Source organism: Macrobrachium rosenbergii, chromosome 13 (assembly GCF_040412425.1).
Source record: "Macrobrachium rosenbergii isolate ZJJX-2024 chromosome 13, ASM4041242v1, whole genome shotgun sequence".
Lineage (NCBI taxonomy): Eukaryota > Metazoa > Arthropoda > Malacostraca > Decapoda > Palaemonidae > Macrobrachium > Macrobrachium rosenbergii.
The window spans coordinates 21,016,210-21,043,917 of record NC_089753.1 but is presented as its reverse complement, the minus strand read 5'-3'; the positions used below and the strand labels follow the sequence as shown (position 1 = coordinate 21,043,917).

The 27,708-nt window shown below is 41.0% G+C and overlaps 1 protein-coding gene across 1 annotated transcript in view; it reads left to right on the top strand.

The window, feature by feature from the left end:
• dlp (dally-like) overlaps positions 1-27,708 on the top strand; it is a 390,852-nt gene that overhangs the window by 349,381 nt on the left and 13,763 nt on the right. The gene's annotated exons all lie outside the window — the stretch shown is intronic.

The window sequence follows — 27,708 nt, the reverse complement described above, 5'->3', positions numbered from 1 at the left end:
ACTCGGTTACGCTTTGGCGCCCCCCCCCCCCACACAATCCTTACTCCCACCCCGCACTCCCCTCGCCATACCAGTACCTTTCCCTCCACCTCGCTTGCTTCTTTCTCTTGCACTCGCTCTGTTGCATATTGCGTGGGTTTTTGGTTTATTTATTCCTCATGTTTGTTATTGCTGTTGTTCTTTTATTGATTTATGAAGTTCTTTTCTTTTAGGGTATTGTTGACAGAGTTCCTGTTCCGGTGCTTTCTCGTGGATTTTGTAGCTCTTTCTTTTATAGCCTACATGGTCGACCTTGATTTTTTTTTTTTTCCTGACGCCTTACGTCATGTTTAGTCGGTATTTAATTGTTTTTTTTTTATGTGTCCCTTCCTATTTTGATATTTTTATGTTGATGCGGGTGTAGAAGTAAGTGTACTGTTTTTTATTTTGTGTGAGAGAGAGAGAGAGAGAGAGAGAGAGAAACTTTTACATCTTTCACCCCTAGCCGTCAGTGCACCTCATGCGGTGCACTGTAGATATCTTATGGTCTTTACAGCGTCCCTCCCCCCCGCCTTGCATCCTTTTTCTTCCCTTTACTGTACCTCCATTCACATTCTTTCTTCCATCTTATTTTCCACCTTCTTCTAACAATTGATTTGTAGTGCAACTGCGAGGTTTTCCTCCTGTTACACCTTTTAAACCTCTAACTCTCAATTTTCCTTTCAGCACTGAATGACATCATAGGTCCCAACGCTTGGCCTTCTGCCTACATTGCATATTTTGTATTCTTTATGCATCTTTCACCTCATATTAAACTGATTTGCCTGTTTGCTCTATAATATTGGGCGTAGGATGAATGAATCTATTATTTAGTGCATTGGTGGCATTCCTCCTCCCCCCACCTTCAGGTCCTCATGAGGTAATGGCGTTCTTGTCGAAGTCGCACAGACATTGATCCCTGCTTCCTGCGGGGGTGGGGGCGGGTTTGCATGACGTCTGATATTTAGCAGAACAGTTTGATTCATTCTTCGCGAAGCCCCTCTCTGTCTTCTTTCGTTTGTCATGTTTAATTCGGTTTAACGTACGCTCTTTCACACGCTTCCTCCTCTTCATTTGTTCAGGCGCTTTTTATTATAGATTATTTTCATTTCTGTCGTTCATTGTTTGATCCTCCATTTCTCTTCCGTTTCATTTACCTTCTGTTTTCTTACTTCCCCATTTCTCGTCTTTCTCAAAGTTCGTCCTATCATTTATGTCGTGTTTTCTCTCCGTTTTTTTTCCCATTCCCATCATTCATTGTTTCTTGTGATCCCTCCGTTCTCTATTATTTTCTGAAATTCTTTATTTCTCCTCCATCTCTTCATTCGCGCCCTAGTCTCAGACTTCATCGTCGCCCTGTGGTACACCTATTATCTTTTATCGTCCCATTCTTCATCTCTCCCCTTCCACTCGCCAATTCCTCTCTCTCCCTCTATGCCCCATTTTCTTGCATTTCGCCTCGGTTCCATATTTCACCGTCGTCTGCGTCCTACTTTCCTCATACTGTATTAATTTCAGGGTACGTTCAGTCGTATTTCGACGTCGACGCAAAAGCGCTATACGCCAAAGGTGAGGGCATACGAGCGCTCGGATTCGCCGCGCTCGAGTCTTTTGTTTATTGCTATTGCCTTCCGATGTAAATAGGTCACGTGATTGTAATGGACGAGGCTTTGCATTGATTATCGTCCTGCAATGCTGGGGGAAAAGGTTATGTTTATATTTATGCTTTTTTAGTTGTTTTTGCGTGTTTTTTTTTTTTGCTTTTGTTATGAATGATAATGATGATAATGTTATCCTTGTTCATTTTAATTGTGGTTATTATAATAATAATAATAATAATAATAATAATAATAATATAATGTGGGCTTGTTTATTTTAATTGTGGTTATTATAATAATAATAATAATAATAATAATAATAATAATAATAATAATAATGATGGTGAAGAAATCCACAATGATGTAAATGCAAATATATATTAGAAATATATATATAAACGTTTTGTACATGTATATTTTTAATATATATTTACATTTACACAATTGTGAATTTCCTCACGATTTTAATGACTAGTGCTATTATGAGATTTTTACGAACAATAATAATAATAATAATAATAATAATAATAATAATAATAATAATAATGACTTGTCATTCGGAAGGCTGGAAGTCGTTTCAAGTTTACTGGAGTGAACTGCTTTAAGCGAAGCCTCGAGGTCGATACCCAATTAGTCAGACAAACGAAACACTAAATTATGGCTGAAATGTGAGTGGAACTGTGCACCCACGCAGGCAGTATATTATATACCAGGAAGGGTTTATAGCGTTTGTGCTCGTGATTCTGTGGGAATGATTTGTGAAGGGTAAAATTTAGTGAATGTTATACTACTCTCTCTCTCTCTCTCTCTCTCTCTCTCTCTCTCTCTCTCTCTCTCTCTCTCTCTCTCTCTCTCTCTCTGCTTGGGCAAACGCAAGGTATTCTGAAACTGAGTATAAAGAACAGAAACCTCTCTCTTTAAGTATTTATGCAAGCACTAGGTATTCTGAAACTGAACAATAAGAGAAATCTCTCTCTCTCTCTCTCTCTCTCTCTCTCTCTCTCTCTCTCTCTCTCTCTCTCTCTCTCAGTACTTACATGTAAGCAAAATTTACAGTGATAAAGAGAGAGAATCCCAAGAAAGATTCCATCCACTTTAATTTGGCTTCCTTCCAGAGACTGGCTTCATTTTGGCAACCCGCGTGTCCGTTTAAGCTTGCTCAAAATCAAGACAGGGTTTTTCGGCAGATGGACGAACACAGGCTTCGTTATCTTTGAAGAACTTGAGGAATGACCAGGATTTACCCAGTACAGGAAGAATTGCCTTAGGTGAACCTCTCTCTCTCTCTCTCTCTCTCTCTCTCTCTCTCTCTCTCTCTCTCTCTCTCTCTCTCTCTCTCTCTCTCTCTCTCTCGGGAAAAGCGGTGGAAGATATACGATCTAGTCGAGACTTGATTTGCTCCGTCGAAGAATCGTGGAAACGGTTAAAGAGATATTATTATTATTATTATTATTATTATTATTATTATTATTATTATTATTATTATTTGCCATATGCTTGTGTTAGCTTCATACTGCATAACTATCTCTGTTTTGAAGAGATGATTATTACTGTTACCTGGAAAAACAAGATGTTTCCACATCGTAAACACCCACGTGCACAGGTAGCAGCGCAGTTGTCATTTGCATCCTGATGAAATCATTTGTTTCTTCTTATGGCTTGTCTTCCCTTTTAAGGCAAGCTGGGAAGGATTTCTTAAGCGGAAGAGGAAAATGTGAACATGAAGATTGTCAAGTAACATCGAATATTATTGTTTAGTATATCATGATACCGTAGATTACTGTTTTCAGAGACAAAAAAATATATGGAGTATACTGTAGTACTCTTAGTTTAAAGAGGTATTGTACAGATTTTCTCCTACACTACCAATTTTGGAACCATTCAACAAATACTGTGGACAACAGGAGTTTTTGCGGTCAAAATGGCGCCTGTGTGGGAGCCTTCTGATGAGTAAGAGTCAATTTGTTGCGAAGCATGATTCAAAATACTCTCAGGAGAAGAGCAGGAGAGGAGGTGAAGAGAAGAGAAGGTTGATGGAATGTCAAATATATGGAGAATAAAGGTGAGTGGAAGTGAAATGAGCCATCTTGCATTGTTGATGTGGTTTGGTTATGTCGAGAAACCGGGAAAACAGCTTCTTGAAAAGTCTGCGAAAAATCTGTGGCTTCCCTCACCTTATTTTCTGTTCCATCAGGCCTCGGAAGGATGAAGGCTTTAGATTCCCAAATGTCCCAGTGACCTCTGTAATAATTCAAATGTTTCAGAAAAAGGAGAGAGAAAGGTGGTAAGATGCCTTGAATACACTTGAAAGTCCATTCAAGACGCAGCCTTGAAGGAAGAAGCGAATAGCGCCATCCAAGGGACAGTGCTCGACTTGCAGTGGATGAGGTAGCTGTTTTTGAAAATGAATTGCTGAATTTTCAGAAGATGCCTTTCACTGTGATTGCTTGCCGTGTTTTGCCTCTGATACATCTGTGCTCCCGGAAGGAAAGGAAGAATGCTTCTGGATTCTCCCTTTCTTTTACTCTGCAACAGGTCATCGTCTGAGGGCTATTAGATGCAAAGACTTGAAAATTACATTCAAACAACTGTCCTGTTATATATTACGTGACCTCGACTTGTCTTATCCACTAGATACATGGAAATACAAGGGTCATCCGATATTTCGATGACAAATGTGTGATTGCAGAAAGATTATGCAAGTGTCATTGAACATAATCCTTACCTATCGACAGACGTCCTTTCCCCGATCCATAAAACTTCGCATCCTTCCTTTTGGGAAAGACCTCCACTTATTCCCATCCTCATCTTCCCATCGGCCACTAATTTTTTTTAAGGGGGTTTTTGGGGGTGGGGGACAGGAAGAGTTTAGGAGAGAGGAGAAGACCTAATGTCTCATAACGAGTTTCTCCGAACTTGTCCGAAAGTAAAAAGCTTTTAACGGGGTTCGTTGTGGCGGGGAAGAAAGTTCCTGAAGTTTTCCATTTAATTATGTTTTCCCTCCCCTTTCTTTCTTATCGTGCTTCTCTTCTCTCTTTTTTTCACTTCTTCTTCTTCTTCTTTCCTGCCTTTATGAATGATTTTCGTCGAAGTGAGGTAGGGACGGTGGAAGCCAGCTAAATTTCTTGTTTTCTGGTGAGGGGTAGATGATTTCTTAGTAAATTCTCTCTCTCTCTCTCTCTCTCTCTCTCTCTCTCTCTCTCTCTCTCTCTCTCTCTCTACAAATGTCGATAATATCAGATTCACGCTACCTTTGTAGCTTCATATATGTATATATATATATATATATATATATATATATATATATATATATATATATATATATATATATATATATATGAACAAAGTTCTTGAATGTAGTACCGAGCCAAAGGTGTGATGGTATATTGGCTGTTTGAGCGACCCCAGTGCGGGAGCCAACTCTAACGCCCTGACACCTCTTGCCCAACTCAAGAGTCAGAACTGATTCAACTGACACACATCATCCAGGAAGAACTATAAATTATGACCACCACTGACTAAAGCTGCGCCATCCACTGAATTATAGGGAGTAACATATCGCATGTTCCGTCCATTAACTTGATTCATTTCTGTAAAAATCTGAAAAATTATTATGGATGAGACGGGGACCTACGCACCCAAGGTGGTTTATTGATTGATATAGTACAGTAACTGGCGTAATGCAGTGGTCATGGAATGTCGACCCCTCCTGTACTTGGGCAGAATTACTTGATCCGGTTGATCGAAAGGAATTAGGCCATGCCAAGACTTGTCCGCACTTCAGTCATCAGTGATGATTTAACTAAAAGGTTTAACTACAAGACCAATTGCATTGTTCTTGTTGCTGATGTAGAGTTGCCCTTGTCAAATAAACTGAAATTTGGAAGACTAAAGATACAAAAAAGTTTTGGGGATGTGATAAAGCTTGCCTGTGCGTGCGCGCCAAAGGCTTCATTATGATGATCGTCGGTTTGGAAGAAAGACAATAACAATCATTCGACCCTGTTGAGGTGGAAAATTATGATCATCGTTAAGATATACAGTCTATATGAGACATATGATAGGCCGTAAATACATCTAGTATGATGAAGATATTTGACAAATGTAGATGCAGTTGATATATTTGAGCTTCGACTTATGTTGGCTTCTTGGCCTTCCTTGCGATTCATGGCCTCTTTCATAACACTTAAAATATTCACGGCATTTGTTGAAACGAAAGGATTCCGTTTATTTTTATTCATGTTGTCGTCATTATTATTCATCAGGAAGGAAAGTCCTCATTCAGGAACAGCATCATTGAGGACAAAAGGGGATTATGTGTTCTCTTCGTTCGCTTCTTCATCCTCCTCCTTGCCTTCTTCCTCCCCCTCCCCCACCCCCACCTCCCTTTCCAGTGTCAACAAAAGAACAGCGCCCATGAGGCTGAAGAGACCCTTTGAAGGGTCTGTTCAATCCAAGGAAGTGTCTAACCTCCTTTGGTTCTTGTTCCCTTCCCAAGACAGGAGTCTTCACGTGGACTTGTGAAAGGGGGCCCCTCCCTATTATCAACAAACCCCAACCACCTCTGACAAATACAACCACGGGAGGAAATTTTCCTCCCTCCCCCACCGCTCTTCTTTCTTAAGGAGGAACTGGAAAGAGTCGTCGAGATTGCGCTTAAGGAGGAGCCCTACTCAATCTGACTTTAACTTTGTTGGTCGCAGGGAGATTATTCTGCGTTGACTGGTCGGACGCAGCATTTTAAGGACTTGAATTGATTCCACATTGACTAGTTTGGCCACAGCATTGTCAAAGACCCACAGTGGAAAAGCGTCTCTCTCTCCCTCTCTGCTTGAATGACAGAGAGGAATAGACTCACAGATAGATGTAATAACGCATTTATATAGCTTATTCTCTCTCTCTCTCTCTCTCTCTCTCTCTCTCTCTCTCTCTCTCTCTCTCTCTCTCTCTCTCTAAAAACATTTTTTTATGTTCTTTTCCTTGGCTCATTCAGCATCTCCGCGTGAGATTGATTTTTTGGACCAGAGTTGTTCATCTTGGTTGTAAGAATTACGTTATTTTTATCCTTATAGAAAGAAAGCTTACTCTGGTTTAATGTAATGTAATATTTTTCAGCAAAAAATAATAAAAATTAGGTGGAAGATGGTCTCAGAGGCAGGTGCACGAGAGAGAGAGAGAGAGAGAGAGAGAAGAGAGAGAGAGAGAGAGAGAGAGAGGTGATTTGCTTCATCCCAGGTAAACCTCAAGAGATCTTGCCGGAGAGAATGAAAACGCAGAACGAAATTTATTTTGCCCCAAGTGTAATTCTGCTCCGCGAGGAAGCAATTTCTACAATAAAGGTGTATTATTGAGTGTGGGGTTGAAGTCCCCCCACCCCTTCTCTCTAGCTCTATCCCTCCCTCCCTTCCTCCACCATTAATCCAGGTGTTGTTTCTCTTTGTCGAGTCTTCGCTTTATCCAAAGGATTTTCAGTGTCTTCGTAGGGATTGCCATCAAGAATTGTTCTCATTTTCTCAGTTACATTTCCCTTGTTTCTTCGCTGCTTACGTCATTTTCGCATAATGTTCCACATCTTTTGCATTTCGGTAATGAAAGTAGCTTTAGTATACTATCCCATCATGTGTGAGGTTCCTTGATTCTGTTATTAAAATTCATATTCAGTGTCCTTCAAGTCGTAGAATGAAAAAAATCATAAATTCATATACAGATTCCTTCAAATCGTAGATTGAAAAGAAGCATTTTGAAATCGTGTAGATTGTTGGTTTTGAGGTGAGTACTACCTCGTCGAGGCCCTTCTGTTCTTGACCCACAACCATCGACTAACACCTACTTACCAGATAAAATGAAAAGGCCACCAGTTGCACTCCAGATTTCCAGGGAAACGAGAGAGAGAGAGAGAGATGCAACATGGCAGTTCTTTTGTTGGAGCAGATTACCACAGGCTGTCTATCACGGGGCTGATATTTTAGAAATTGAAACTTGGCGACTGGGCCAAATTGAAGCACTTGTCAGTTGTAATTTGGGCCGATTCAGACTAATCCCCGAATTTAATTGGATAATATTTCCCTTGGCAGCCGAGCCATTTTTTCTCTTTTTATTCTAATCAAAGTTATAATTGGCTTATTTTCTGGCATTCTGACCATGAAAAAAAACATTTTTCCCCTGTATTCGTATTTCTTTTTTTTTTTTTTTTTTTACCCGTGTTTTTTGCGGCGTTCTTTGGCAATACCCGAGACCGATTCCTCGAGACTTGCCCGAGAACGTCTTGCATCAGTAACGAATAGGTTTTTTAATCCGTTCCCGCTGCGACGGGAATGGAATTTGGCCTAATACTCTTCAATATATATTAGTTATCTAACGTGGATTCAGTGTTATTTTTCTTTTACGTAATTTCCTTTTCTTATCCAAAGTGGAATCCTGGAATGGATCTTTTAATTTTTCGTTAGGCCTACCTCATAGCTATGAATATTCCCTTGACCCATTGTCTTCCCTGGAGGTCCGATGACCATTGGCATTGTAACGCCAGTTTACCTTGAGAAACGCTCGTCAATCTCTACCCCTCTAATTTGCAAGAGCATGTTTGACGAAGCGGTTGAAAAAGGCGAGAATGGTTTGAAACGGTTTGACGAACAGGAATCTCGCGACTTAATGCAAAACAACCTTGATTTCTTATATCCCTTTCTTTCGTTGTTGATACGCCGAGGAAAGAAGAAGTCGAAGCATGAAGAGAGAGATAAGAGGAGAAGGGGAATAAAGGAATAAGCAGAACTGGAAGGTAAAAGGAAAATGGCCACTTCGTTAGCGTGTGCGCTGATTAAAATTCTCTCGAGTCCGCTGGCAATTAATTCCTTTATACTTCATGTTTTGAATGTTTTTAAGGGCTCCCTGTTAGCTCAAACGGGAGAGAGAGAGAGAGAGAGAGAGAGAGAGAGAGAGAGAGAGCTTGATATTCACGGGATGACGTTTGGATCATCATCGTGCCACTGTTATGGGGCGATGGAATCTTTCCTATCGAGAAAATATTTTTTTACGATGTGATATGGAACTGAAATTGATTGTATTTAATGTTTGGTTGTTTTTAATCTTTTATGGGATTTACAAGCAATTTTATTATATGTTGTAGATGTATATTTGATTCGGCGTTTGGAGAATGTTCTTGTCAATATATTTACTTCTAGTATGGAATTTGGGGCTAATTTCCTGCAATATGTATAAACGTTTTCTGTCTGTTGTTTTGTATTGAGCTCATTTCTTTCATGTCCTAAGGGTTTTCTAAGTCATATGGAATGTGAAGTTCATGTTCTCTGACATTTACAGGATATTTCCAGCTAATTAGTAAACTACATTCGTAATTTTAAGCTTTTAAGCCTTTTCCATTTTCATAATGTGTTTAGAGTAAGTTTTCTCATAGTTTTTAATCTGTTTAGGAGATGGAGTTTTGGCTTCATCATCTTTGCTAGTTGTTGTGTTTCATTCCTGTGTGGAATCTGGGCCTAGTATTCTTCAGTATTTATTAGTTATCTAACATGGATTCAGTTATTTTGCTTTTACATAATTTTCTTTTCTTATTCAAAGTGGAATCCTGGAATGGATCTGATATTTATATGTTTGAAGTTGCTAATCCATTCGTATTCCGAAACTTTACGATAATTTGATTTTCTGGTCCTTCCATTTATCAGCGTATCAGTGACGTCATTCCCTCTTTTGACTGCTAAGTGGCCCAGTGGCTGTTTACGCATTTTGTAAACGGGCGATCCACTCCCGACGGGAAGAAAGCGTCACAGCTTTACCATTTGCAATCTGCTCATTTTCCTTTCATGAGGAAGGAACGTTAAGCATTTTTAATACATTATCGTCATTAGCATCATCGAGGTCCACTTATAATCATCTTCATCATCCTCGTCTTCATCATTACCATCCTCGCCACTGACACGGCCGCATTCATCATGTTCATCATTATCCCCCAATCATTCGTGCGCCAAGTCCGTCCAAGTGGAAGACCCAAGAATTACGAAATGATAAATATGAAACGTGATCTTGCTGAATGTGGACATGGCACCCCACTTGCTCATTTGTAAATCTCGTGCATTGAGTGGAGATTCTTTTCCCTCGTTGCATAATTGCACGTTTGACGTCGCCTTAATTACGGTGGGTTTGAAATCCTCGTAAATATTTGTGATTTGCGGGACGGTTTCGGATGGAAAATGAGATGCCATTTGCTCTGGTTAATGTTCATCTCTTTTTTCGTGGGCTTGAAAGCATCGACTGTTTGTCAATATTGTTGCTTTCTTGATTTCTGAAAAGCGAGTTGTATACGAGATTATAATTCAGGGTCATGAAGTCTTTTGATACTAGAACATATAATATTATGCCTGATAAAATTAATAGACTGGAAAAGAAAGGTGTAGAATATAAATAAAGCTTAATAAAATTAATGGATTGGAGAAGGAAAGACCGGGATTTGCCAAATGTCTCTGTCGTAGAAATTTCCCCTTCGTATCTTGAGGCTCGAGTCGTCCCAGGGGAGTGACTGCTATACCCAACTCGGACTCGTTAGGGCCCTGCTATTTACCCACTTGTTAGCTAATGAGGTAATGACGGGGTGGCCGTCCTTGCCTTAACGGAGTCTCTTGGTCATGGGACGGTGCTAGGGAAAAAGTGGCCCTCATTCTTCTCTCCACCAATTCGCCCTTTGACACCACCCTCGGGATACTTGTGTGACTGTCAAGGGCTGCTGCTGCTGCTGTTTGCTTTACTCATGAGCCAGTTGCCTTTCCTGGAAGAATACATTTGAGTCTCTCTCTCTCTCTCTCTCTCTCTCTCTCTCTCTCTCTCTCTCTCTCTCTCTCTCTCTCTCTCTCTCAAGATCCTGTACAGTCATCAGTTTTAGCTGTCTCATTTCATTGTGATTTTGGCTTGTTTTATGCCCTGTACTGCATTTTAATTGTTTTATTTTGCTTCAGCTCGGAGCAGACATAATTTCGAATGATCTTAAAACCCTTTTGTTTTCAAAAGTGTCTTTTATATATTTTACTCTCCTTCAGTATATGTTTTGTATATTTGGCATCAGGCCAGAAATCCTGTCAATCAGTAGAAGATTTTCGCCACAGTTTCAAGTGGTCTAGTGACCATTCTACTTCGGCTTCTGTATTTAATCAGTCTTCCCATGCTTCCTGGCCCTTTCTCAAGCTGGAAAAGTAACCATTCGTTTAGTGTTAAACCCCGCTGACTGTTTTACCAAAAAAGGGGGGCGGGATTAGAGAGGTACTTTCGGTGTGTCCTAAATTGATTTAATTCCCGATAGACTCCAGAATTTTTGGAAGTGGTCAAAGTTTTCAAAGGAGATGTAGGTTAAAGAATGCTGATGTTTGGTGTTTGCATAAACGGAATGTTGAAGAGGGTTTTCTGCAATTGTGTTAAATATAGGATTACGTATGGCTTACCAGCTGCAAAATTTTAATGTCAAAAAACGTTCATGGGACCGTTGTGTGGACAAGGTCAGTAATTGGTCTCTTGTATCGATAATTGTGCAAAATATTGATCTATAAATGATTTACAGTATAAAAATTTTTATTATCTAACGACCTCAAAAGATAAAAAAATAAAAATCCACAGATGGGTGCAGCGATACACGAAAAGCGGACTGATTTTGGGCATTGTGCAGCAGTTGTTACTTAACAAATTAAATTCAGATCGGTCAGTTTGATAGTAATTCAGCCGCGTCGCTTGTAAGCATTCATGATTTGATAAAAGAATATTTTTACTTCATTTGACTTGCTTATACTTTTTTTAAACTGATTCATAGCTCATTTGTATTAGTATCAGCTATAAACAAGACAAACCTTTCTGTTAAATCATATCAGGTTTTTGTTTGAAAACTATGAACTTTAAAATCCCGGAAGTGTCCTTGACGTTTTACACGCCCCGTGTCTCTCTCTCTCTCTCTCTCTCTCTCTCTCTCTCTCTCTCTCTCTCTCTCTCTCTACACACATGGCTTCTGTCAGTGTGAAAACCTCTGTTCTCCGTCATTAATTTAACGATAGAATTTGTCCTTTGAAAAGTCGTAGTTTTGAAAGGCCATGGAAGACAACTACATACTTGCCGTTAGGTGTATATTCCATATGGCAGGATTTAGGCGCTAATCCGTGGCCACGGCTAATCGCGAACACTCATTGTGCCTCTTGTGATGACATAAGCAGTGAAGCTGAGAACTGAAACGCTGACACCCACTCTGATCACCTCCTCTGAGGAGAAAAGTGGGGCGGGGGATAAATATATATATATATATATATAAAAGCTTGTGCGTGCATGTATGTATGTATGTATGTATATATATATGTGCACTTATGAGTAACTGAGTTTCTGCGCGCATGCTTTTCATTTATTCTTGAACAGTAGCAACTGGCCTTGTCGCATCAAGAAAGTTTTTATCCTTCTTTACTAAAAGAACTTAACCCGAAGCCTAACTTCGCTGCCGAAACTTGTTTTATGTCAATACGTCATTCCTGTTCCTCGTCAACGTCGTGTTAAGTTTTACTTGTTCCCAAACTCTCTCTCTCTCTCTCTCTCTCTCTCTCTCTCTCTCTCTCTCTCTCTCTCTCTCTCTCTCTCTCTCATGACTTACTCCCGGAAACCGTTGTGTAATTTAATGACTCTGTGCTTGTGCATTAAAATTATATCTTATTAACTCACCAGGATATACTGTAGATGAGAGAAGGAACAGCATATGTCGTGTTCCAAACGAGAGATATAAATAATGACGCTGATACTGGCAACATCATGGAGTCTATAAGTATTAATAATTCTATATTTAACTATGCATTACTTAAGGGTCTTTGCAGCGTCCTTTCGGCTCCTAGCCGCAACTTCTTTCATTCCTTTTCACTATTCCTCCGTTCATATTCTCTTTCTTCCATCTGACTTTCCACCCTCTCCTGACAATTGATTCGTTGTGCAAGTGCGTGGTTTTCCTCCTGTCACACCTTTCAGACCTCCTTACTTTCAGTGTCCTTTTCAGCGCTGAATGACCTCATAGGTCCCGGCGTTTGGTCTCTGGCCAAAATTCTATGTATTCTATTCTGTTCTATTCCATATTTGACTATTGTTATCTGTTACTCGATTAGCTGGAAACCATTCTCATCACCAGACGACTCCGGTGCCATGTAATGAGTTGAAACTTGCATAAATCCGACCGAGTCCAACCAGGATACGCCAAGGTAAAATCCTTGAAATCCTCCTCCTCCTCCTCCCCGTGTAGAGCTTCTTCCTATCGTGGTGCTTCTTCGAAGGTTGTTTTAATCGTTGTCGAATACAAGTGGATGTTATGATGTCATTGAGGCGCGTAGACGGACGTTGGCTGAATGAGCTATTTGTTTAGGGTACGGGTTGCAGTGTCGCTTCGGAATCTCAACTCGAAGAGATTTGTTCTGTATGTTGCATTTGTTGTTTGAAACGTGCACTCAATTGCGTAAAGCATGTAGAGAAGGACACTAAATACCTGAGCAAACTTCTTTACTTTAAAAAGAGTCTAACAGTATTTTTTTTCAGCACCATGGCTAATAATGAATACTGTTATCTTTATAAAACAAGCAGTAGCAAAGAAAAAATTAGCAACAAATACTGCATTATTTTCAGTAATACAATCTACATCGAAATTGTATTCAGTGACTTATTGGTGACCAACCCCATAACTTTGTTATGTCAGAAATTTGAAATAAAATATTAATTTTCTGCTGAAGGAAGTGGTTTTTCTTGAAGGGGTAAACGCCAGAGACCGCAGGGTGGTGGTGATTGGTTTGGAAGAAGGACAGTGACGGACATTCGATCCGGCTGAAGTGACCCACTCGGCTGCATACCATAAACATTAACAATCCATTGACGCGTTCAGCAGGAGGAGAAGTAATTTATAGGAATGATTTTGGGGTCTGGTAACACCCTTTAAAGAATATCGGTCTCGTTATCTGAGAGGTCCCTTACACGCATCTATTCCTGACATCGCCCTCAAGACATCATCTCCCTCAAGGCTTTGCCTCGAGGAGGACGGCGAGGAGAGAAAGGTCGGGTTTGTGATTGGCTCTCTCTCTCTCTCTCTCTCTCTCTCTCTCTCTCTCTCTCTCTCTCTCTCTCCTTCTTTGTTGCAATTGCAGCAGCAGCAAGCAGGAGTTGGTGATGATGTGAGTGCATAGAGAGGATGATTGGGTAAGAGGTGTTGGGAAAGGGTGAGTGGAGTTGAAACTTTTATTCACACATTCATATTTCTCTGTAAAATTGGAGAGAAGGAAAACAACAAAAGTATTGTTTCTGTGGAGGAGTTGAGAGAGAGAGAGAGAGAGAGAGAGAGAGAGAGAGAGAGAACAACAAAGGCCAAGTCAGAGGAAGGAGGACCCAGTCCCTTGTAAAGCAAGAGGTCAGATTAAACGGAAAGAGAAGATAATTAGCAGGAGGGGAAAGCCCGGAAGTAGTCGGGTCTTCCCTTCCTCCTCCTCCTCCTCCTCCTCCTCCTCCTCCTCCCTTTGCTCTTCGCCTTTGTTCCTCAATCTGGACAGACCTTATTCGATTTCGTCTTCCCTCGACCTACGCATAATTTTGTTCCTTTCATTTAAGTGGCGTTTTTCGTGATTCGACTTTGCTCTTGTGGTTTTCGGTTTCTTTTTGGTTATGCATTGGTTATGCATTGCATACTGTTTAACATTAATCACGATTAAGTGTACTTCAAGCGTATTTTCTTATTTATTGCACATAAAACATTACTTATCACCTAGGATTTTTTTTTACGGTACGACGGCAGTGTTGTGATAACCTTTTTTTTTTATTTAGATTATTATTTAGTGTTTGGTCTATCTTGAAAGTTTTCACGATAGCATTTGCCTGGAAAAGTTAGCATATTCTTCAAACACTGACCTTTTATGTAGCAGAATTGAAGATTAAGTTTATTGTCTTATAAGTTCATTGGTGGTATTGGGAACTAAATCAAATGTTCCACTCAGATATTTCCCAAAATGTGAAATTTAAATATCCTCTCTCTCTCTCTCTCTCTCTCTCTCTCTCTCTCTCTCTCTCTCTCTCTCTCTCTCTCATACCTGCCACCAGGTGGCTGAATGGTCAAAATAATTGATAGGTGGTCTCATTGAAGGCTCATCTTATGTCACTGTCCCGCCTCCTTTGTCCTCCTCAATTACTTGCCCCTCCCTTCCTCCCTCCCTCCCCATGTCCTTCTGCCCCCTCCCCTTTCCCCTTTCCTTCTCATTCCGTTCCCCACTTGTCAAGATTCTTTCCCTGGCTTCCTCTGCTTCTTATCCTTATCCCAAGTGTAAGGTTACGCCATGGTTGGCTTTGCGCTTTTCCTCGAGATCTTCCTGCCTCATCGTATTCCACTCTACAACCTCCCTCTCCCCCTATCCCTCCCCTCCCCTCCCCCCTCTCCCCCTCCCCTCCCTCCCCTCCCTCCCCTCCTCTCCTCCTCTCCTCTCCTCTCCCTCTCCCTCCTATCCAAGGCTGATATCCGTTTCCGCCTTCGGAAGGACAGATGGAGGGAGGGAGGGTAGGCTGCAGCCTGCTCGGGTTTCCTACTCAGATGTTTCCTTCTCTGAAAGTCCTCTGAAAGTCCTTCTAGAGCAAGACCCCCGTTGTGTACGAGTGGCCTTCTCACTTGGCTGTCCAAATTCTGCAAGAGTTCAGACCAGATTGTCCCTGGGCGATCTACTTAAACTATTTGACTATAATAAAAGCAAGAGAAGATTGACCCTTTGCGTAACTGTCGATCCATTGGAAGGCGTGAGAGACGTGGCGGGTTGTCACAGAAAGTGTGAATGGGGCGAGGGATGGGTGAATGGACGTGCATGTATGACCCTCCACGTCCCCCATTCGAGCAAATGTCATTTTGTTCAATATCGAGTGTCCCTTTGTGATTTTCTCTCCGATTGTCACTCTTCATCTTTAGTTTCTGATAGAGGGGGTTGGTTGGGAGAGGGGAGTGGGGTAGGGAGGGGGGGACTTGGCCCGATGCTTTCAGTATTGATTGTGGCCCTGTGGTGTTTTCAGTGTGTGATATGTATCTATAAGTATTTATTTTCTTCTTTTTCAAGGTCTCATGTTCACGTTATTTCGGTCTGCATATATCTGGCGTAATTTCTTCTAGTACTGCTGATACATCAAATGTTCATTTTAGGGTTTTACCTCTCTCTCTCTCTCTCTCTCTCTCTCTCTCTCTCTCTCTCTCTCTCAAGTCAGCAAGGCAGGGGAAAAAATATCGAGCCACTTTTACAGGAAATAAATATGGAAATATAATTTCTCTGCCCTCCCTCGGTCGCACACATGTATGAGCGGTCCCTAGATAATTATCTCTCTCTCTCTCTCTCTCTCTCTCTCTCTCTCTCTCCCCGCTCTTACTGCTTGATTCTTATTTTTGGAAAGAACAATTACGTCCCCGTTAATTAATGAACGCTGTGAAATGAAAAAATTGACGCCAGAAATTTCCAGCGAGTAATTGTTCAGGTTCAGATTTTTTTTTATCGTATTACGTTCTTGATTTTGGCATAAATGATTAATGTTATTAATATGAAGGTTATCCTTCACGTTTTCGTTATTATTATTATTATTATTATTATTATTATTATTATTATTATTATTATTATTATTGTGATATTTTACGTGTTACATTTTGATAGTTGCCGTGAGGAGAAATTTGACAGTAGTACCCCAATCAGACAGTCATTTTGATAACAGCAAACCTGTCACCAAATAGCAAAACCTAACTGATGTCGGGGAAGATATCATTAACTAATGTGATAAATCAATTTTTTTGTCAGTTACAGTTTACTGCTGGGCTCATCTGACGAAAATTAGCAATAGGTTTTTGTGTGATATATATATACAGTATATGTGTGTGTGTGTGTGTGAGAGAGAGAGAAGAGAGAGAGAGAGAGAGAGAGAGAGAGAGAGAGAGAGAGCGTGCATGTGTATTTTGATCCGTGCTACCTTCGCATTTAACCTCCCAGGGAAATTTGTCGTCATTGAAGTCGGCGATAAATCAGGTCAAGCATAGAGGGAGGAAGAGGTTTCCCCCACCTGCCTCTGTAACATAGGAGACGCGGCACGATATTGTGGTGCCCCGAGAAGAGATTTTTCTAATTTCCAGCAACACACTATATGGTTTACGAAAATGAATTGGACGCCCCGGACATGTTTACGCGAGGGGGCCAAGGGAGACGCTTTGCGTGTTCACTAAGCTTTTCGCTAAAAGCCTTTTCCAAAACAGAGCTCTCTCTCTCTCTCTCTCTCTCTCTCTCTCTCTCTCTCTCTCTCTGAGGCGTCCAATTATTTTTTGTAAACCATATAATGTGTTGTTGCGAATTGGGAAAATCTCTCTCTCTCTCTCTCTCTCTCTCTCTCTCTCTCTCCTCTCTCCCGTCCTGTTTCGATCCCTGGAACTAGCACTCGAACTGTAATAATAATAATAATAATAATTATTATTATTATTATTATTATTATTATTATTATTATTATTATTATTATTATTCACAGTAAGCAAAATTATCATATGGGACATGCATAATGAACACGTCTTTTATTTTCCTTTTTTTTACCCTCGCCCACAAAAGGAAAGAAATAATATGCAATTTTTTTCGAACAAAGAAGCTATTGGACCTAGACCTGCGCCGGCACATGTACCGGGTTGTTAATCGACTGTTGTGGGTTGCATCTTTGGTGAGGACAGAGAGAAAAAATAAAAGACGCGTCGATGTTCTTGTCCTATAAGATAATTAGGCTTATTGTGAATAATAATAATTTCAGTTTTCTGAAAAGAAATCTATTGTTCCGGCTTTTTCCGTCCGTCCGCACTTTTTCTTTCCGCACTTTTTCTGTCCGCCCTCACGTCTTAGAAACTATTGAGGCTAGAGGACTGCAAATTGTTATGTTTATCATCCACCCTCCAATCATCAAACATACCAAATTGCAGCCCTCTAGCCTCAGTAGTTTTTATTTATTTAAGGTTAAATTTAGCCATAACGTGCTTCTGGCAGCGATACAGGATAGGCCAACTCTGGCCCGTGGTTAAAGTTTCATGGGCCGCAGCTCATACAGCATTATGCCGAGGCCACCGAAAGACGGATCTATTACGGGTGGCCTTGATTATACGATTCACAGAAAACTCGTTTGCGCCGAAGAAACTTCGTCGCATTATTTCATTATTACATTATTATTACAGATTTGTATTGTGGTCCGACAAGTACAGTATTTCTGGCGATTTTCCACAGTATGTCCAGAAAGCGGTCCTTGTTCTGTTTCGAGGCCGTCGTTATTTGTGTCATCAATACTCCGTGCATTGTTGGGACACATTCTCGTAGGTGGGTTCAAATGTCGGCATTCTTTATTCAGTGGGTCATTACTCCTGGAATGAACTGCGTCTTATTGACTTCTGTACTACACCCTCTCTCTCTCTCTCTCTCTCTCTCTCTCTCTCTCTCTCTCTCTCTCTCTCTCTCATACACCTTTTCAATCAAATACTGCTGTCCATTTTTCTGTTGTCCTAATTTCCCCTGACATACATTCCTTCCTAATTTCTTCCAGCCACTCTTTCATTATTTCCACTCTTTCCTCTCCTCTGTTGCGATCTTCCATCTTTAATTACCATTTCCCTTCATTGACCCTCTTCGCTAGAACAGCTTCAGCTGCTGTGGTCAGAGAATGGCAAGCGAAGTAACTCTCCCTTACAGTCATAGACGCCATAGCGAGATTGCTGTGGGGGCGTGTTATTGTAAGTGTGTCCTTCGGAGGAAAATGTGTCCGTCGGAGGAAAATGTGTCCGTCGGAGGGCGCAGGGCGTCTACTATAGCGTCCATATCGTTGTCGGGGTCGTTTGGAAGGACGTCGGGGTACCTCGTTAAGTGCCCTATTGTTCCTAAAGCGTCGCAGGGGAGCTGCCGTTATGACTTCGAGGAGTCCACGGACCCTCTTCGGTCCTCCGTCGTTTCAGAGGGAGGAAAAGGAGACAGGAACCTCTGCTTACTTTTACCGGAACCTCTCTTCCCTTCCTCCTCCTTTTTATGTGCTTTATTCTTCTGTTTCTCTCATCAAAGGCGCACCAAGTCCAGCTAACACTGCAATGATTGTTGGTTTGCAAGAGAGACATTTACAACCATTCGGCTTTGCTGCGGCAACCAAGTTGCACGCTCACCATGAGCAGTAATGCTTAGTAGGATTAATTCATTTTCTATTTCATTAATCGTCTCTGTTCCCGTCGCGTTATTCGGTGTGTTTTAGTAGGTTCAGGACCCGCCGAGTTGATCATGTCCGTTTTCTTATGGAAATTTCTCCGTTTGATCCTCTTAGTAATTATCAGTAGACTAACCACTGTTTTACTCTTAACATAAAGATAAAGATAATGTATACTTACTTATTTATCTCTCGTCTCAATACATTCCTCTAATAATGAGCTCTGATACTCAGAAACGTTTAGGGCTCGACATTTTTTAAGTGAGAGAGAGAGATATTTGAAGTGGAGTAGCAATCACTTTATAAGACTCGTGCATCAATCTTTCACAACCAATTATATATATAAATAAACAGGAACAAAGACCGTTGCTTATAACGTGATGATTTAAAGGACAGATCGGAGACTGCATACTGATTTGGGACTATCTCACAAGAGGAGAGAGAGAATCTTCCAAGACCAAGGGTTGTTGCATCACTCCCCCGAAGTGAGAGACTGCTGGCGAAGCAGAGGAGGATCTCTGCTCCGCCCTCTCTTTTGAGTCTCGTGAATGACGCAGTCAATGGATGGTTTGGATGCACGCTGGGTCCTTCTTTGTCGGCGGTCACAGAGGCTCTTCGGGGCGTCTCCTATTCACCGGGATTTGCTTGCCCAGGCTTTCGATCAAGACCTAAATCGCTCTTCTTAAGGTGTTGCTTTCCATTAAGGTTGGCGGTTTCGAATACGCCTCGTTCAAGGTCTTGTTTATTTTGGCGACTTCTCTTAGGCCTCTGGAAATCTGCTTTTGTTTAGATTTTTTTCACGTAGTTGGTAATTATTATGAAGGAGGTAAGGCCCACAATCCCCCCCCCCTTTTTTTTATTGTAATACGATTATCAAATATGAAAATGCAGTAGTAAGTTTAACTTCTTCGAAGCCACTGCTGATTGTATTTTAATTATCAAGGTTAGTTGTAACTGGATTTCCTTTTTATATAATGAGTCACTAGTAATATTAATATCCGATTGAGAAACTTTGGAGGATTCAAATAGGATTGAGTCTTTCATCCAACTAGAGAGAGAGAGAGAGAGAGAGAGAGAGAGGAGATTTGATGAATAGTTTCTCCCAGGTTGGTTGATGTTTACCTCCCGTTTTGATTAATGGTGGTGTACATCACATCTCTCTCTCTCTCTCTCTCTTCTCTCTCTCTCTCTCTCTCTCTCTCTCTCTCTCATCCAGGTTTCCAGGTTGTGACTCGCGTCAGTCGACTATTGTATGTAAGAAAGGAGCCCATACCATTCCTTTCTTCGTCCCGGGAACGAGAGAGAGAGAGAGAGAGAGAGAGAGAGAGAGAGAAGAGAGAGAGAGAGAGAGAGAGAGAGAGATTAACCTCCTAATCTGAACAAAACCTTTCTTTCTCCCTGCGAGGTGGATTCTACGACCGAGGGAGACTGAGGTGGAGTCATTTTGCTCTGAATTATCAGCGTATTATGGGAGGAAGATTTTTTTATTCGCTGATGGATGCACATCGTTAGAAGCAGATTAGATCTAATGAACCTCTGCACCTGAGTCTTTCATTCTGTTCCCCTTCTGTTTGCAGCCAGATTTACTGCTTCTTCATTTTCTGGTTTTTAAGTCGTCGGGCTTCTTGCGTGTGGCCTGGCGGAGGTAGACAAGCCAAAAATAAGTTATGTAAGAAATTGCATATATATATAAATATACATATATATATATATTTATATATATGTATATAGTGTGTATATATATATATATATATATATATATATATATATTATATATATATATATCTGAATCACGAAAATATGGAACAATGAATATATATAAATAAAGACAAAATCCACAAAGGAAAGAGAAACAATGGAGTGTTGCAGGGTCTTTCGACTTACAGTTCTTTTAAGTCGAAAGGCCTTGCTCTCACTCCATTGTTTCTCTTTCTTTCCTTCGTGGATTTTGTGTTTATATATATATGTGTGTGGGTGGGGGGTGGAGGTGCTCCAAGTGTTAATCTTCCAGTTTTCAAAGCATTTCTGGGATGAAGTTGCTAGCCCATGCCCTTCTCTACCCTGGCTGTGATCCACCTAAGTCGTCTAGCCACCACGCTTAAAGTTTACTGCCTTAATCAGTAGGCGTCAGATATAATGTGTGTTTGTACATAAATGTAACAAGTACGTAGGCACATTTTAATTTAAACATTTCACATGTTAATACTATTTCAGTGCAATATTGAAAGCATCGTTTTGTGAACTGAGTTGCAATACACACAGTATAATAAAAAAATACTTCATTTTTCATTAAAGAAATGTTGAACCATGAATAGGAAACCCACGTGCATTCGGGATTTGATCGAATAGTAATTGAATTTTGTGTTGTGTTCTGGCAAAGTGTTAGTATTTGATAAGATCCTGAACACATTATTTTCCCTTTTATGACTGCAGATATGTCTAGTGTACAAACTCATTTTCTGTGGAAAATATGACCATTATGTTGCATTACACGTGATTCTCTGCTTTGGGGCTTCAAAATCGATCGCATAAAAACAAGGCGACCGTTCCCTTGTAGAGCTGGGGAGATCCTCCGAACGTGCCTGGGCCCATCCAGGTCGGCGGTTTGTCTTGATTGCAATAATTCGAGGCGATTTCAGATGTCCGCTCATGAAGATGTATTGGCTGGGAATGGCAGTCTTCTCACGCCGCTAACGATCGTGCTCGTTGCTCAATTAAGCCTTCGTATCCGACGGTAAATTGTAATCAATTTTTTTCCACCTTTGTTGTCCTTGGCCCTGGGCTACAAAAGAAAATTTGGTTGCTGTCCTGTTGGCTGTTGCAATTGTCCTGCTGGTCATTTGTTACCGGGTAATGGAGTCTAATTAAGATGGAAACGTGCTGATCGCCAGATTGGAAACACTGGGCCATTTGGTGCGAGCTGTGTTTTGACTGCATGACGTGACGTCATCTACCTGATGCTGCAAGCCGGTCTTTGTTTGGTGACCTCGGTGATTGGGTCAGAGGAAGTCAGACATGCTGAGAACAAGCCTCAGGGTCTTTGAAAACCTCGACATGTTTAGAATTTAGTTTTTAGGGGGAGCTGGCATTAGTAAATGAAGCTGGAGATGCAGTGAAATAGTGATTATATAGTGGAATGTTTTGCAGGTTTATATATTAAGATAAATTTACCAATTGCAGTCCATGGGAAATACAGTAAATAGAAAGTAACATGTTTACTTTTTACCATTCTCATAAAACATGATTACCCTTATAAATGAGGATAGATAAAGAAAGTGCGAAAAACTGGCGCCTTTAATGAGGTGCTCTCGGTCTGAGAGACCTTCAGAGAAACATGGATTCAGCAAGAAGCTTTAATCAGCGCCAGTGAGGGACGAAGCATCCGCTTGTAAACATCTTTAACGATTCCAAACGACTTTTGATAGAAAGCGCCAGTTTTTCCGGTAATTCTCTCTCTCTCTCTCTCTCTCTCTCTCTCTCTCTCTCTCTCTCTGTCTAGTTTTGTATTTTCATTCTCAAGTTTTGCCAATCGTTGTTATATGACCTTTTATTTTTATCATCATATCCACTCGTCTTTATAATCCTCATCTCTTGTCTTTATTTTCGCTCTCCAGCGGATCCATGGTCACTTCTGTCATCGTCTCTTGTCTATTTTAATCCTGATCTGTGCCATCGTCGTCACCCTCATGTCTCCCTCGTCACGCCGTTATCTCCTCCCATTCTTATTTTCCCTGGCATCATGGCCCTGATCATCTCTCGTTGATATTCCTCCCAGTGCCTTTCCCATTCGCCTGGCTCCACCCATCGTGGAGGGAAGAAGTGGGCGTCAGGGAAGGGGATTTCTTGGGCTGGGGAAGTGCCTTTGGCGCTTGGGGAAGGGGGTTGTTGAGTTGGGGAGATAATTTTGGCGTTAGGGGATGGAGTCCTTTTTGGTAGGGGAGGGGAGTGTATCGGGCATTTGGAGAAAGGGTTTTTATATTTTTTTGGCTAGGGAAAAGTCTGTGGCTTTAGGGAAGGGAGGTTGTGGATAGGGGGAATGGGGTTCTGGTTTTATTGGTGGGGTTATTTGGGAAGTGAATGCACTCCTGGAAAGGCAAGGAAGTCCTTGGGTAGGGAGAGGGGGTTCTTGACGAGGGAAGGTACTTCTTGAATAGAGGGGAGAGGGTCTTGGTTTAAGGGAACCATGTTCTTGGTCAGGGGTACTTCTTGGCTAGAGGAACGGCCTCTTAGGGTCGGGGGAAGGGGAATTTTTGGGTTGATGGCGTCTAGGGCTAGTTAAAGGGGTGGATGGGTCGCCCCCTTCCATCTGAATTATCGGTCATCAGTGTATCTCGGGTGTAATGTAGCAGTAGCAGGAGAAACCATCCTTATCTGGATTTCACGGTCTCTGATTGGCTTAGTTAGGCTTCCCTTTGTTACTAACGATGGTGCATTTGTTGTTCAGCGCCTGTGTGGTGAAGAGGACTAACTAACCTTATTACGTACATGAGAGAGCGTAGTATGGTCCTTGTTTTTCTTCTGCTCTTATATATATGTGTGTGTGTTTATGTTAGGATATACATACATCCCATACGCCTTTTAAACTTGCATAGTTTAGCCATCTGGTTTTCAGCAAGCCTTTCGGGATCAGCTTGTTAGCTCCATGCTTTCCTCACCCTTATTGGCACTCACCAGTCACCTAACTACCTTGTACGTAATTTCCTGCATAGGTCAACAGAAGGACAAAAGGAAATAAAGGAACGTGGCCGTCCATATGTATATACACTGATGTATGTACGTGTACGGGTTGCCATGCTATTCTTCACCCGAGTTGCGTATTTAAATTGCGTGTATACTGACAGATTGTCTTTTACGCAGCTGGGTCCAGGTGTTCCCTGCCCTTGTCTGCGATAGGGGTCGGGCTGTGCGAGGCACTTGTTAGAACTGTCATCCGAGGGTGACTTGTCCAAATAAAGAGTCATCCAGCACGAGGGGAGACAAAAGAGGGGAAGGAGAGAGAGAGAGGGAGGGAGGGAGAGTGTGTGTCGAGTGATGTGAGGACATGAGAGAGTGGAAGAAAGAACGGTGGACGAGGAAGCAAGAAAAAAAGAAAATAGAAACAGTAGTACACTCACACACACACACACACACACACATATATATGTGTGTGTGTGTGTGTGTGTGTGTGTGTGTGTGTAAAGTATTTGTATCAGTTTTGAGAGAGAGAGTGATGGAGAGACACGCACAGAGAGAGGGGACACATTCAAAGGAGTTGGATTAGCTGAGCATATAGTCGAGATGGTAGCCTGCGAATGATTAAATCTGGTATGTGTTACTGAGGGGCTTCAGTGCTAAAACATGCACTGGGACGAGGGGAAATATGAAGTCCCCTGGACTCCGTCCGGAGAGGGGAATTCCGGATTAAGAAACATTTCAGAGGGTGCCTCTCGCTCATTGATAATTGGTTTAGACATGCTGGCATTCCGATACACAGTGCCAGATACCATTATAGTGAGGTGTGTTTTCCTCCCACGCGACATTCGCTGTTCCCTTTCTCGTGGTCCTTGTTCGGGTTTCCATGGAAATCGCGGAGTGAAGGAGAAGGAACGCTGCTTTACTGCTCTCATTTCACGTTCGTGTCATTATCATAAACTGCTGGAGCAAATATGCGAAATGCGTATTCAAGTCCTCGTTTCTCCTTCCAGGCATTTATAATTAATGAGTGGAGCCCGTCATGCGTGAAACGCCTTCTTATGCATTTATATTACGCTCTTGCCCTCAGTCCGGTCTTGTTCAGATTCTCTCTCTCTCTCTCTCTCTCTCTCTCTCTCTCTCTCTCTCTCTCCTCTCTCTCTCTCTCTCTCTCTCCGTTGTTTAATTCATTTCGTCTTTATTTCGATCATTCGAAAGAACAGTCTCTCTGCCCTTCATAGTGCGTGCATTCAAGGGAAGATTTCCTCCACCCTGAATTGCACTCTCCAATTAAAGAAAGGATTCTTTCTCCGTTTTGCACAACCTCAGAAAGCAAGTCTCTCTCTCTCTCTCTCTCTCTCTCTCTCTCTCTCTCTCTCTCTCTCTACGCGTATATAACATAGCCGGCTACATTTCATAACATTAAAATGTTCCTTCAAGAATTGTTTTATATGGCAGACACAGAGAGTATAGTACTATAAATGAATTTGCTTTGTTTTTGTGTATGGAAGTGTACGAAGGAGTTAGGTTTACTCCTTTGAGATAGTCATATGCGGTCTGATCAGAACCAAAATAGTACACTGTTGTTCTTATTGTCATTATTATATGAATTCTTTCGTAGTTATCTTACGCGATCGATAACTGTCGGATGTTACGTGGGGTCATAAAGGTGACTAGCTGTGATGATTAGTCTTTGATAACGTTAATTTTACAACGTTATTCCTTGTAATAATAAAACATTGAATTGGGATGGGATTTGTAAAAAATAAAATATATTCTTTACTCACAGGTGCCATCAACTAAGAAAGTTGATGGCCTAATTGTGATTAAACTCTCTAACAGAAGTTATGAATCATGTTTCGTCCTAGCTTTAAAATGTGGTTTATGCAGTTTATGGTGGTGTATTTATGCATGTATTGCAAAAGCACCTTCTCACATTTGCAGCCCTTCTTTTGATAAATTTCTGTAATGGAAAAATTCTCCCATTTTCATGACTTTAGATTCCGTCAGTCTGCAAACTGAACCAAGACAAAAACTGGTCGATAGCCGCTCATTGGCTGTTTGGAAACAGTTATGAAAATCTTTATAAAAGAAAAAATAAAAAAAAACAGACTCTGGGTCAATATCTTTTCGTGGCTTTTAGGAAAGGTTTATCCGTCAGAAGCAACCAAGAGTGGAGAAAGGTTGTCAAATATTTACTACGCTTATTGAGAGAGAGAGAGAGAGAGAGAGAGAGAGAGAGAGAGAGAGAGAGAGAGAGAGAGAGAGAGAGAGAGAGCATGAATATGGGGATGTGGTGAAAAGAGGTTCCGCATAAGAATTATGACAATTGCGTATGTTTTGTGGAACTGAACATAATTGTATATAAATTAACTTGAATTGTGAGCCCATCAAACTAGGAACGGCCGAACGTAATGAATTTCATATTCCCTATGAAGTGAAAACTGTATAAATTATGTTGCTATTCTTGTTATAAAAACTGTAGTTGTTTGTTTATGTGATTCTTTTTAATATAGTAAAAAATCGCTCTTTATAATGACGATTATGGCACTATTTTGCCGTAACGCATGAAAAAATAACGTAGACATGGCTAATTTTTAATTAATAAAACGAGTACTGTAGTGATTATTACTTTGTGTTGAAACACCGAATTTTTATGAGTTAGCCTATACCCTTTGATGAATGCTTCCCACTTCCACTTTTATACATATTCAGCTTTTAAAAATATATATTTTGTAATTTTGACCTCGAAAAGAATGATGCCTTTGATAAGCCTCATTCTTTTATCATCATCCTTTTGATCATGTCATTTGTTTTGCTCTTTGTAATTTCCCGTGGCTGAAGCCACGTTGATGGCACTCGCTATTTATGGTGTTCTCGTGCTCTCTGGAATTCTCTCTCTTCTTGCGATTTCCCCGACTTACAATCTTCCATCTTTTAAGGTTGGTCTGTTGCTTCCAATCACGTTAGTCCGAACTTGCCCTTCCTTCATTTATTCGAATTTTTACATAGATAATCGCAGTATACCATGGCGTTTGTCTTCATGCAATTTGCAAAGTTGTTTTCGTAGGCTTTTATTTGTGATACTGAACCGTTCACCTGCCATTTTGAATTAGTTGCCATCAGCCAAGTGTGTATAATCATGTAACGAAGTTTTTTGTACTTTTGCATGTTTAAACATACTCCATACACGAGTTTGCTTGTAGGGCAAAACATGTTCATGCATACGTACAATGGAAATAAGTCACAGCGCAGATAGGGAGGTTTGTGGAGACGCAAAGTTTGAGAAGGCGCGTTTGCGGTTTCTTTGTCAGGGGAGATTGGCTTCCTTACAAATGCCCCGCCGAGGACAGACGCCTCCTCTCACAGAGTCCGTCTTCCGTCTGGTGGCTGCACGAACCCCTTTTGATGGAAATATACAGAGGCGTCCAAAGGAATCATTTTTTTTTTCTTTTTTTTTTTACTGATTGTTTAATTTAGTTGCTTTGGTGAATGGCTTCAATCATTACTGCACGTGGTATGCTTATAAACTTCGTCGCCTCGGTGGGAGTGCATTTTTGGTATCTTCCCTTATTAAAAGGACCTATAGAGATCGGTTGTCATGGGATGTTTATTGGTATATTTACTAGTTCCTATTTCGTATGAATTCATGTATATGAATAATGAACAGTAATTATGAATGAAGTCCAGAACATTCAACTTTTATCGTCAAGTTCATATATGAATCCTGTTTATGTTCTGTCGAAGTCTTCCGAGTTTCTGGCTCATCGCTATGACCGTATTTCAGTTTGGTGCTCTGAGAGAGAGAGAGAGAGAGAGAGAGAGAGAGAGAGAGAGAGAGAGAGAGAGAGAGAGAGAGAGAGAGAGAGAGGGGGGAGAGTGGTATTGGCGCACGCGCCTTTATTCATTTAAACTTGGACATTTTATGATTAGATTAAAGCTCTCCAATGTCTGGAAAATGTTGGACACCCTTCGGAAGTTTGCAGCGACTCGCCTGCATATTGCAACCAGGAGAGGTTTTCCATCGCCTTTGATGTTGCTCTCAAAAGGCGAATATTGCCTACTCGACTGGGGAGCCTCGCTCTCTCTCTCTCTCTCTTATGAATAATTGTCGATAGCAGGCGCTTTTTAAAAATTGCATTGAAAGGGAAATATCGATTGTTTTGTTGCTTGTGTGTATGTGTGGGTTATGAACGCAAAAGCAAGG